Here is a 12786-nt window from a genome sequence, read left to right on the forward strand (position 1 = left end):
TCGTCGAGTTGGGTCGCCAACTCGTCGAGTCCTTACTCTTACTTTCTTGATTCCAATCGCTGCTACTCGTCGAGTTTTGGCACAAACTCGGCGAGTTCCTCTTCACTACTAATAATCTGTCAATCTGCATCCGACTCGCCGAGTTGTATGAACAACACGTCGAGTTCCCCTTCATCCGATGATCATTCTAGCTGTGACTCGCCGAGTTGTATGAACAACTCGTCGAGTCTATTCTTGAAGTATGAAGATTGCCTTGGACTCGCCGAGTAAGGGCATTGACTTGCCGAGTTCTTCAAAGAATGAGTCTAACCCTCTAGCTCACCGAGTCCACCTCTCACTCACTGGTTCCACTCGGCATAACTCGAAAAAGAAACACAGGGGACTCGCGACTTGACTCGCCGAGTCAGAAGAACGACTCGCCGAGTCGTATGCATGCAACATTATATACTCGATTCTGCTTGAAACCAGTCCATACCATTAATAGATCTGGGTTCCTGGGACTTGATTTACACGTAAAGTTTCCAACTTTACGTGTAAATAACATCAAATGAAGGTTTTAAGGTTCAAAGCACACTATAATAGTAGATCTAGAGCTATCATGCAAAATGGATCCCTAAAGGTGTTAGATCTAAGCTTCTGGAGTTCAAATCTAGCTAGATCCGAAGGCTAATCAACTCCATGAGTCCTCTATGCTTCTATTAAGCCAAGAAATGGTCCAAGAATGGCTTTAATGGCTTCAAAAAGGAGATTTAAGCATAGAAACAGAAAAGGGCCAAGATACACCTTACTTTCTTCTGAATTTCCTCAAGGATCTAGGATCTCCTTCTTCTCTTCTTGAACTACCTTCCTTTATCTCTCAAAATCTTCAATGAACACACCAAAAACACACAAAATGTAAAGAGGGCTCTAGGGTTTTGAGAAAGACGCTATGAGGGGTGATGGGGGCTGACCTAAGGCCCCAAAAGTTGTTTAAATACGGTGCAAACCCTTGAAATTAGGGTTTCGTCCAGACTGGCGGACTCGCTGAGTCCGGAATATAGACTCGCTGAGTCGCCAACTTAAACGTGCTCGAATTCCCGACATTACTCGACGAGTCCAGCTACCGACTCGTCGAGTTCCCCTTAGAACTTGAAGAAAATAACAATAAGCAAAATATAAATATCATACCAGAATTAGGGCGTTACAACCCTCCCCCACTTGTCTCAGACTTCGTCCTCGAAGTCTGCTGCTGCTGAATCTAAGAAAAACTCGGGGTATTGCCCCCGCATCTCCTCCTCGGACTCCCACGTCCACTCAGAACCCTTCCGGTGCTGCCACTGTACCTTTACCAGTTGAATCACCTTGTTCCTCAAGGTCTTCACCTTCCGATCCAAGATCGCAACTGGCTTCTCAACATAATTCAGGCTGCTATCCACCTGAATATCCTCAATGGGCACTACTGCCGACTCGTCCACCAAACACTTCCTCAACTGAGAAACATGGAAGGTGTTGTGGATCTGGCTAAGCTCTGACGGAAGAGCCAACCGATAAGCAACCCGACCCACCCGGGCCAAAACCCCAAAAGGACCAATGAACCTGGGGCCCAGCTTGCCCCTCTTCCGAAACCTGATAACACCCTTCCAGAGCTATACCTTCAGGAGGACCATATCGCTCACCTGGAACTCCAAATCTGAACGCCTTCTATCAGCGTAACTCTTCTGCCGACTCTACGCAGTCTGCAGTCTGCCATGAACCTGCAGGATCAATTCTGTCATCTTTAGCACCACTTTGGTGCTTCCAATAACTCGTTGACCGACCTCGCCCCAACAAATCATGGTCCTGCACATCCTCCCATAGAGCATTTTGAAAGGAGGTTGATTGATACTAGCGTGGTAACTGTTGTTATACGAAAATTCCGCTAATGGAAGATACGTATCCTAACTGCCACCGAAGTCTAGAACACATGCCCGCATCATGTCCTCGAGAGTCTGAATCGTTCTCTCGCTCTGTTCGTCCGTCTGAGGATGGAAAGCGGTACTAAAATGAAGACGGGTACCCATCTCATCGTGAAACCGCTTCCACAATCTGGAAGTAAAACGGACATCTCGGTCTGACACCACTAAAACACGCACTCCATGACGTGCCACCACCTTCTTCACATAAATATCAGCTAACTTTTCTTCTGATATGCTCTCCTAGATTGGTATAAAATGAGCACTCTTCGTCAACCGATCCACAATAACCCATATAGAATCCATTCCACGCAGTCCTGGGAAGCTTTGTGATGAAATCCATGGTAATGTCTTCCCATTTCCACACCGGAATGTCTAACGGCTGCATCTTGCCATGAGGTCTCTGCTGTTCTGCCTTAACCCTCTTGCAGGTTAGGCACCTCTCCACATACCAAGCGACATCCCGCTTCATGCAGGGCCACCAATAATAGGGTCGAAGATCTCTATACATCTTCGTAGCCCCTGGATGAATGGAAAATCGAGACATATGGGCCTCATCCATCAATACTTGCCGTACTCCGCCCCAGTACGGCACCCAAACTCTCCCGTGAAGGGTCAACAATCCCCTACTACCATAGTCAAAAGAAGCTACTTGGCCCATGATCCTCTCACACTTCTATCTCTCCTCCTTGAGGCCCTCTACTTGTGCCTCCTTAATTTGCTCCAATAATGGAGTAATCACCGTCATCCTCAAACAAATATCTCTGATCGGGGCAGCTACTGCCTTACTGCTCAAGGCGTCGGCCACTACGTTGGCCTTCCCTGGGTGATAAAGGATCTCACAGTCGTAATCTTTCAACACATCTAACCGTCACCACTGCCTCATGTTCAGATTCGGATGATCCATGAGGTACCTCAAGCTCTTGTGATCCGTGTAAATGGTACATCGGACCCCATAAAGGTAATGTCTCCAAATCTTGAGGGCAAATACCACTGCCCCCAGCTCTAAATCATGTGTGGGATAATTAGCCTCGTGAGGCTTCAACTGTCTCGAGGCATAAGCTATCACACGGCCTCGCTGCATCAAAACTGCTCCCATACCTGTGATCGAGGCATCACAGTAGACTATAAAATCCTCCACTCCCTCTAGCAGGGTAAGAATCGGTGCCTCGCACAATCTCTGCCTAAGGGTCTCAAACACTACCTGCTGATCAGGCCCCCAATGAAACGCTACCGACTTCTTGGTCAGTCGGGTGAGCGGTATTGCTATCTTGGAGAAATCGTGGATGAACCTCCGGTAATACCCTGCCAATCCTAGGAAACTCCGAATCTCGAATGGAGACTTCGGAACCTCCCACTGCATCACGGCCTCAATCTTGGCCGGATCTACCAAAATACCCTCTTGGTTGACGAGGTCACCAGGGAACAGAACCTCGCGCAACCAAAACTCATAATTGGAGAACTTCGCGAAAAGTCTCTCCTTCCTCAAAACCTCTAACACCTCTCTCAGGTGCTCCTCATGTTGCTCCTGAGTCTTGGAATACACCAAGATATCGTCTATGAATACTATCACAGACTGATCCAGCATCGGCCTGCACACGCAGTTCATGAGGTCCATGAACGCGGCTGGAGCGTTGGTGAGCCCAAACGGCATCACCAAAAACTCGTAATAACCATACCTGGTCCTGAAGGCAGTCTTCTGCACATCCTCGCCTCTGACCCGCATCTGGTGATATCCGGAACGTAAATCAATCTTGGAGAACCAAGACGCTCCCTGAAGCTGATCAAACAAATCATTTATCCTCAGAAGTGGGTAACGGTTCTTCACCGTTACCGTATTCAGCTCCCGGTAATCTATACACATACGGTGCGACCCGTCCTTTCTCTTCACGAATAAAATCGGTGCACCCAGGGCGAACTACTCGGCCTGATAAATCCCTTGTCTAGCAGCTCTTGCAGCTGCATAGACAACTCCTACATCTCTGGGGGAGCCAACCGATACGGTGCCTTGGCTATCGGAGTCCCACCAGGGACTAGATCAATCCCGAACTCAACCTGTCTCTCAAGAGGTACCCCCGGCAATTCCTCCGGAAATGCATCCGAGTAGTCCCGTACCACCGGAACATCATCAACTATCATCTTGCCCTTCTCCCGGGCATCTGAAATATAGGCAATAAAGCCGACACAACCCTGCTGAAAGTAGCGTCTTGCCCTCGCTGCTGAACACAGAACTGGCCCGCATTGTGGCTTCTCTCCCTGAATCACTAACTCTCCACCACTGGGAGTGCGAACCCACACCAACTGTAGCCTACAATCTATCACAGCCCCCATTGGGGCTCAGCCAATCCATGCCTACTATGACCTTATTCCCTCGCAAGGGAATTGGCACTAAGTCCACCGGAAACTGCTCATCGAATAACTGTAGGGAACACCCTCTGTGCACCCTTGCGACCCTAACGGTCCTATCAGCTGCTATCTCAACCTCAAGTGGACAATCTAGCTCCCCTGGAGCTTTGCTAAGCCTCTTGCTAAGTTCAAGAGAGACAAATGATCGGGTAGCTCCCGAATCAAACAATACTGTAGATGTAATGCCGTTCACCGAGAACGAACCTATACAAAACATATAACCATAGGAAACAATAAAGAAATAATTACTGAGATAAGGAAAAATACATACCTGTCAACACATCAGGAGTCACTCGTGCCTCCCCTGCTGTCAGCTGAAAAGCCCTACTCTTCGCCACCGGCGTCTCGACTCGGCCCTGACGGCCATCTGAAATCCTCAAGGTAGCAGGAGCTAGTGCTGACATGTTCCCCGCTGCCGCTAAACTCAGAAACTAGGAATTTTTATGTCCCCTCTGATTGTACTGGAAGCAAATCAGATCTGATGCCGCAACGGTGGTGGTGGTGGCCGTACAATCTCTGCTCATATGTCCAGTCCGACCGCACTTGTAGCAGCTGGCACTCCCTACCTTGCACGCCCCGTCGTGCAATCTCCCACACTTGCCACACCGAGCGTGGCTCTGCTGACTCCTAGCTCTATGATCTGAACCCTTGGGCTTTTTGCCCAAATTCCCTAAACCTGGAGCCGCCTCTGGCTTCCTCTTTCTCTCCATCTCAAGGTCAATCTCCCTCTCTCGAGCCCTAGCAATCATGTCATCCAACGTCTTACAGCTGGACCGGTTGACGAACTGGCGGATATCACTCCGCAGCATCTCATGATAACGGGCTTTCTTCATTTCCTCATCGGCTGCGTACTGAGGAACAAGAAGAGCCCTCTCCCTGAACTTGGCGGTAATCTCCGCCACTGTCTCTGTAGTCTGGGTAAGATCCTGAAAATCGTGTGCTAACTGTTGCACCTCAATAACCGGTGCGAACTCGACTCTGAATCTGGTAGTAAAATCTGCCCAGGTCATGGCATCCAAGGTTGCGTCATCCCCGATGGCATGACCAATCTCCTCCCACCAATCATGTGCCCTGTCCTTCAGAAGACAGGACGCCAATCTGACTTTGTCCCCCTCTGGACATCTGCTAGTGCGGAAGGCGTTGGCCATATCTACCAACCATCTGGTGCTCGCTATGGGGTCCCGCGCCCCATGGTAATCTGGAGCTCCGCATGCACGAAACTCTCTGAAGGTAAGTGTGCGCGACCCCATCATGGCCGCCACCTCAGCACGGAAAGTACTCAGTCTCTCATCCATCAACTCCAAGATACCCTCCTTGATCGAACCAAAGATCATAGGAGTCTGCTCAAGTATAGTGCGAGTAATCTCTGAAGAGAGAAGCTCCCTGGTCTGCTCATCCATCTGCCCGGCCTCCGGCACCTGAACTGCCGACTGCTGGTCTAGGGCGCAATACCACCATTCTGAAACACAACATAATAAACGTCAAGAACACTGTAATATCTTAGGGAATCACTACCATCACAAGTTTTCCAGTCTCATCTCAACTTTCCTTGATTCAAGTATGGATCCTCTGCCTCCAGTAGTACGGGCCCATACTACCTTCCACATCTATCCGTACTTTCCTCAAGTACTACCTTGACTCCACCAAGTCACTATTACTGCTAATGATCAATGCCACTCTCATTCTAGGCTTGCCCTAGGGAATTCTCTGACTATACCCGATCCAGTCCTCAGCTGCTGAAAGCCTCCCTGTGATGCCAGTTATCCCTCACCCGAATACCATCACATGCGGTGAGGCTCGGATAACCCTTCAAGTAAAAGTCTCATTCCTACAACGGTTATACCCAGACAAGAGCTACGCAACAGGGCTAAGTCTAGCACTCTGAGATTATTCAACCCTGTTCACATGTGATGTGACGCATTCACCTAATGGCTAACTCCCATCACTTAGAGTCCCCGAAAGCACAAAGCAAGCAGCATTCAGACATAGGAGACCACTCAAGCATTTCTATCCTCATAAAGGGAAGTTGTATTAGCATACAATGCTATGTTAATATTATCAGGCATAACCTAAACAGGTTATCCTACTGTTGACTACTCTATGTTAGCATGCAGTTCTTATAAGGCTGAAACACATAAAGCAGACATATAAGGCATCCTCCTAGATCCTTAGTTCTATACTAGCATGCGGTTCTATTGAAACTGAAACTGATATTCACAACATAACTTGTATGGGTAATTTGGGAGTACTTATTTCAGCTCGGCTGATCGCATGCACCACACCCCTTTTCTCTTCTCAAAGCTCTTATCTTTCTTAAAAATTTCTGTTTACTTTTCTAAAACTCTTTTCTTTCGAAAAACATTTTACCATTTGCTTAGTTTGAGGTCAGACACACCTGGAAGTGTGCCCGAATCCCTCAAACCAAAGCTCTGATACCAACTTGTAACATCTCAAAACACGACCCAAATTTTGTTTTGTTTAGATAGTAATAAAAATCATGTACTGATTGCCATATCATAAAAATCATACGTCAAATATCTCAACTCATAATAAAATGTCGTGAAACAACTGAATCAAATCAAACTACAACTCAAAACGAACTCCCAGAATAAGGACTGAGGCTGTGGTGTGTGCGATGCCATCATCCCGAGCTCTTCCCCTTACTTGCGGAAGTACCTGAAACCAAAACTGAAACTGTAAGAACGAAGCTTAGTGAGCTCCCCCAAACTACCACATACCATACAATAACATATAAACACGTACTGGGCCTTGCCCACTGCATCGGGCCGAAGCCCGGAAACTCATCGGACCGTAGTCCGAAACTGACTGGGACCTTGTCCCCTGCATCGAACCGGTGTCCAGAACTAGCTGCATCGGACCGAAGTCCAGAACTGACTGCATCGGACCAACGTTTGGAACTAGCTGCACCGGACCGAAGTCCGGAACTGAACGATCATAGCATAGCATAAAAGCATATCAACTAGCATAACACATATCATCTAGCATAAACACATATACTGCATACTGCATCGGACCGTAGCCCAGAACACACAACACATAATTCTGTCTAAGTCACGAACACATCAAACATACTCACGACTGCATCGGACCAAAGTGCGGATAGTACTGCTAACTTAAACGGACCGGCATTATGGCCTTAGACCCGATCCTAATAGAAGCATAACTCACCTCGTAGCCTAGCTGCTGAAAGGACTGCTCCGGAATCTGTCTGCTGTCGCTCCGGTTTCACCCCGGCTACAATATCCATGAGCACTATCAATCAAATACTGATAATAATACTGAGGGTAAAATGACTCTCCTACCCCTGGTCCAAGTCCACCTAACTGTCATAGTCAACACTTAGTTGACCTGACTCGTCGAGTTGGGTCGCCAACTAGTCGAGTCCTTACTCTTACTTTCTTGATTCCACTCGCTGCTACTCGTCGAGTTTTGGTGTAAACTCGGCGAGTTCCTCTTCACTACTAATACTCTGTCAATCTGCATCTGACTCGCCAAGTTATATGAGCAACACGTCGAGTTCTCCTTCATCCGATGATCATTCTAGCTGTGACTTGCCGTGTTGTATGAACAACTCGTCGAGTCTGTTCTTGAAGTATGAAGATTTCCTTGGACTCGCCGAGTCAGGGCATTGACTCGCCAAGTTCTTCCACGAATGAGTCTAACCCTCTAGCTCACTGAGTCCACCTCTCACTCACTGGTTCCACTTGGCATAACTCGAAAAAAGAAACATAGGGGACTCGCGACTTGACTCACCGAGTCAGAAGAACGACTCGCCGAGTCGTATGCATGCAACATTATATATTCGATTCTGCTTGAAACCAGTCCATTTCATTAATAGATCTAGGTTCCTGGGACTTGATTTACATGTAAAGTTTCCAACTTTACATGTAAATAACATTAAATGAAGGTTTTAAGGTTCAAAGCACACTATAATAGTAGATCTAGAGCTTTCATGCAAAATCGATCCCTAAAGTTGTTAGATCTAAGCTTCTGGAGTTCAAATCTAGCTAGATCTGAAGGCTAATCAACTCCATGAGTCCTCTATGCTTCTATTAAGCCAAGAAATGGTCCAAGAATGGCTTTAATGGCTTCAAAAAGGAGATTTAAGCATAGAAACAGAAAAGGGCCAAGAGGTACCTTACTTTCTTCTGAATTTCCTCAAGGATCTAGGATCTCCTTCTTCTCTTCTTGATCTACCTTCCTTTATCTCTCAAAATCTTCAATGAACACACCAAAAACACACAAAATGTAAAGAGGGCTATAGGGTTTCGAGAAAGATGCTATGAGGGGTGATGGGGACTGACCTAAGGCCCCAAAAGTTGTTTAAATACGGTGCAAACCCTTGAAATTAGGGTTTCATCCAGACTGGCGGACTCGCTGAGTACGGAATATAGACTCGCCGAGTCGCCAACTTAAACGTGCTTGAATTCCCGACTGTACTCGACGAGTCCAGCTACCGAATCGTCGAGTTCCCCTTAGAACTTTAAGAAAATAACAATAAGCAAAATATAAATATCATACCAGAATTGGGGCGTTACACCTTCGCTTTGACCATGGTCAACAGATATCAAGGGAACCCTGGCAGAGCACGTTGGACTGCAGCCAAGAATATTCTTAAATACCTTCAGAGGACCAAGGAATGGTTTGTAGTCCTTGGTGGGAGTTTTGACTTAAGGGTGCGAGGGTATAGTGACGCCAGTTTTTAGACCGACCGGGACAACTACCTTTCTCATTCGGGTTGGGTCTTTACCCTAAATAGAGGAGCAGTGACTAGGAAAATTTCCAAGCAAGAGACCGTAGCTGATTCAACTTGCGAATCAGAGTATATAGCAGTGAGTGAAGCGTTAAAGGAGGCGATATTGTTGAAGAACTTCATCGGAGACCTTAGAGTTGTGCCAACCATAAAGGAGCATATGGATATTTTCTACGATAATGAAGGAGCTGTTTCCTTAACCAAGGAACTGAGGGATCATGGTAGATCTCGACATATCGAGAGGAAATATCACTTTATTAGACATCGGGTAGAAGAGGGACTCCTCATTGTGAAGAGTTATCATCAGAAGATAACCCAGCAGATCCACTTACGAAGGGACTGAGTAGGGTTAAGCAATTGCAGCACGCTAGGAGCACTGGGCTGAAGAACGCTATTAGTTTAGATTATATAGTTTCGAAACGTGTAATAGATAAATTGTAATTAACATTTGATGATTAAATAAAGGTGTATTATTTATAAGTAAAGTTATTATCTTGTGTTAATTATTTATCTATTGTTTCACTTTGCATGTTTTGACTTCTTGAATAATAAGATTATTCAAAAAGTCCACAGTCGCTCAAACTTTGGTTGTAGGTATGAATGAAGACTGTCATGAATTGGTTTGTAGACTATATAAAGTGTATTAGACAAAGAAAAAGTTTGTTGCAACGTTGATGAGTGCTTATGAAATAAGATTTGAGCACTGGATTAAACCCACGTTTGCTGGCATCCCTTCATGGAATTTATCACGAGTGATCGCAAGACGATAATATGATATTGTCACACCCCAAAACCAAGAACGGCGGAAATGTTCTGGGGCGGAGGACGTCATGTATAGTATCACAACATAGAAATATAGTAGACAAGCAAACAACATCATCCATTGCATTGATAATGTATTTTAATACAAGTGTGTTCTATACAGTTATAGACACCAAAAATATGAATCAAAATAAAAGATGAGTCTTCTAAATGCTCCATCTTCTCAAAAGCTGGCATCGGTACTTGTCTACTAATGACCTGAGAATACAAGTTAATTTGAAAGAGTTTATCAACATTAAAGTTGGTGAGTCCATAAGTATTTAGTGTCATGTTTTGTATGAAAAATGCATGTAAGTATTCGAGTGTAATAGTACATAAAATGTTTGTAAGTGTTTGTTTTTATTTCCTAGAAAACCCTATGTTTTCCATTAAAAGCAGCCTTCTACCAAGGCATCAAGTGTCATGTATGTTTGTTCATTGTAGGAGTGCGTACCTTTCCCAAATGTGCCTATTATTAGAGAGTATATTTTTTTACATTACTTTTTATGTGAGGAGATCACAAAGTAGATGTAAAGGGAAAATAATGAAGTATTCTAGTGTAATAATATTATAATTACTATTCTACTAACTACCTTAATCCAATTGTAAATTAAGGTATAATGTGATATAGTTATAACCATACTAATTGACTATGGGAAATCACGACGATGTAATACGTCGAACAGTAATGACATTTGTCACTCGTAGATCTGCAGATCCCACAGTAGCTAGTAGTAAGGTGTAGGATTGTCAATCCAGTATAGATCTATACACAAATTCATGTTCTCCCTCCAGGAGATTTTGGATACACGACGAGCCATGACAGAGATGACTTTACCCAAAGTAGTTCCTCACATTTATTGCATAGTGTGTATATAGTGTATGTAATAGTGTAGTATTTGTCTTTCCTGATCCCCATCATAGTGAGTTTTCTAGTGTAGTATATAGTATGTATTAGTGTATGTTCTCTTTGAGTCTCATTATAGTGTGTTCAGTTGTATAGTGTAGTGTATTGTTTACAGTATGTATTTGCTCATGTATGTACAGACTCATTGTATGCTACATTGTACTAATAGTAGTAAGTAGTCTATCACCAAACTATACATATTATAGTTTATTCGTAAGATCATTTGTATAGCAGAGTGTATTGAAATAAGACAGGAAGCTTTTATGTCTATACATATACACATGATATATAACTAAGGATCAAAAGACACTCGGACAAACAACAAAGGACTCTAAGTCCTCAACCAAACAAGAAACAGGAAATAGAGCGTATTATTAGTCCTAAGTCCTTCAAACCTTACTTATATAACCATATATGTACTGGACATGATTTGACAGTATATAAGCTTAAAGAGTTTTGAAAGTAATGAATTGGAAACTGAAACTAAGTTTTATAAAGAGTTTAACATGTAAAAGTGTTTGGAAATCGTCTTGAAGTAGTTTTGTTGACAAGATAGTTTAAAGCATAGTAAATCCATTGGCGTACTAGTCATTAATCACATGTGATTGATATAATATCTAGTATGATTCAACTTGTATTCTACCCCATAAAATCATTTAAAACATAGAAAAGGTAAATTAAGGGGGTATGAACTCACCTGTTAGTGAGTGATGCGACGGTAGGATCAGTTTACCAGATTGAGTATCAATTGCAGACTTGAGCACAAACGAATCCTATTAACCATATTATGACATATGTACGTACACAATTAGTGTGTGTAATAGCTAATTATTGAATTGGGACCACCTTGGGGACTAGTACACACTTATATTGCAGTGTTATAATCATATATGATTGTGTGTAAGGGGTGTATGACTATACAAGGGAGTGTATGGTCAAAATACACCATATTCGTGTGTGTACGGCCAGGGTGTGCGGCCAGGATGTGTGTGCGGCCACACACTCCCTATGAAGTGTATCAAAACGTATCTTAAGGACTTAGGACTCATCTAGGAAGGTTTCTTACTTCATACTCTAGCCTTATGTGGAGTTCATTGCCATTTTGGGACTTAAAAAGGGTGTGTGCGTCCACTATGAAGGTTTGCGGCTTCACACCCTTCATGAAGATGATAAAATCAATATTTTCAAGCATATCATCAAGTGTTCTTAACATATAACCAGGTATAATAAGTATATACACGCTTTATAGGCTTAAAAGAGGTGATTGGGGTCCAAAACTTTGTGTGTGTTCTTGGTTTTTTTGAAGATCTGCATCAAAAACATGTTTTCATGAATCTAAGTGAGGAAGAAGGCTAGTTAAGGGCATGTAATAGTCAATGAAGGGATGAATCACTTACTTGTTTGAGATTGGAGTGAAAAGTTGGATGATACTTGAGAGGATTTTGAGTTCTAGCTTTGAAGAAGTGGGAAAAGTGTTCAAAATGACTATGTGTGGTATATATAGGTGGGAGTGTGTGGCTGGGATGGGTCTGCGGCCGCACACACCTGTGTGTGGCTGTACACTCAGGTGTGCGGCCGCACACTCCATGTTTTGGAGTGTTTGGCCCGATTATGCTTGATATGGATCATGTTATCCCATTTCTAGGTTCCTACCTTAATTGTACTAGGTTTAGAACACTCCATTAGACCCCAAACAGTGTTAAAAGCTAGTAAAATGAGTTTAAATTGGATTCAATTAGTCTTTTGTACAAGGAAGAAATTTCGGGTTGTCACATCATCCTCCCGTTAGAGGGAATTTCGTCCCGAAATTATAGGTTAAGCAGTAAATAGATACAAAACTAAGCGAAAAGATGAGGGTATTTCAGTTTCATCTGATCCTCACGCTCCCATGTGAACTTCGGTCCTCGCTTGGCGTTCCAGCGAACCATCACTATCGGGATGCGACTTTGCTTTGTTCGTTTGACCTC

The sequence above is a fragment of the Lactuca sativa genome, chromosome 4 (genome assembly GCF_002870075.4).
Source record: "Lactuca sativa cultivar Salinas chromosome 4, Lsat_Salinas_v11, whole genome shotgun sequence".
NCBI lineage: Eukaryota > Viridiplantae > Streptophyta > Magnoliopsida > Asterales > Asteraceae > Lactuca > Lactuca sativa.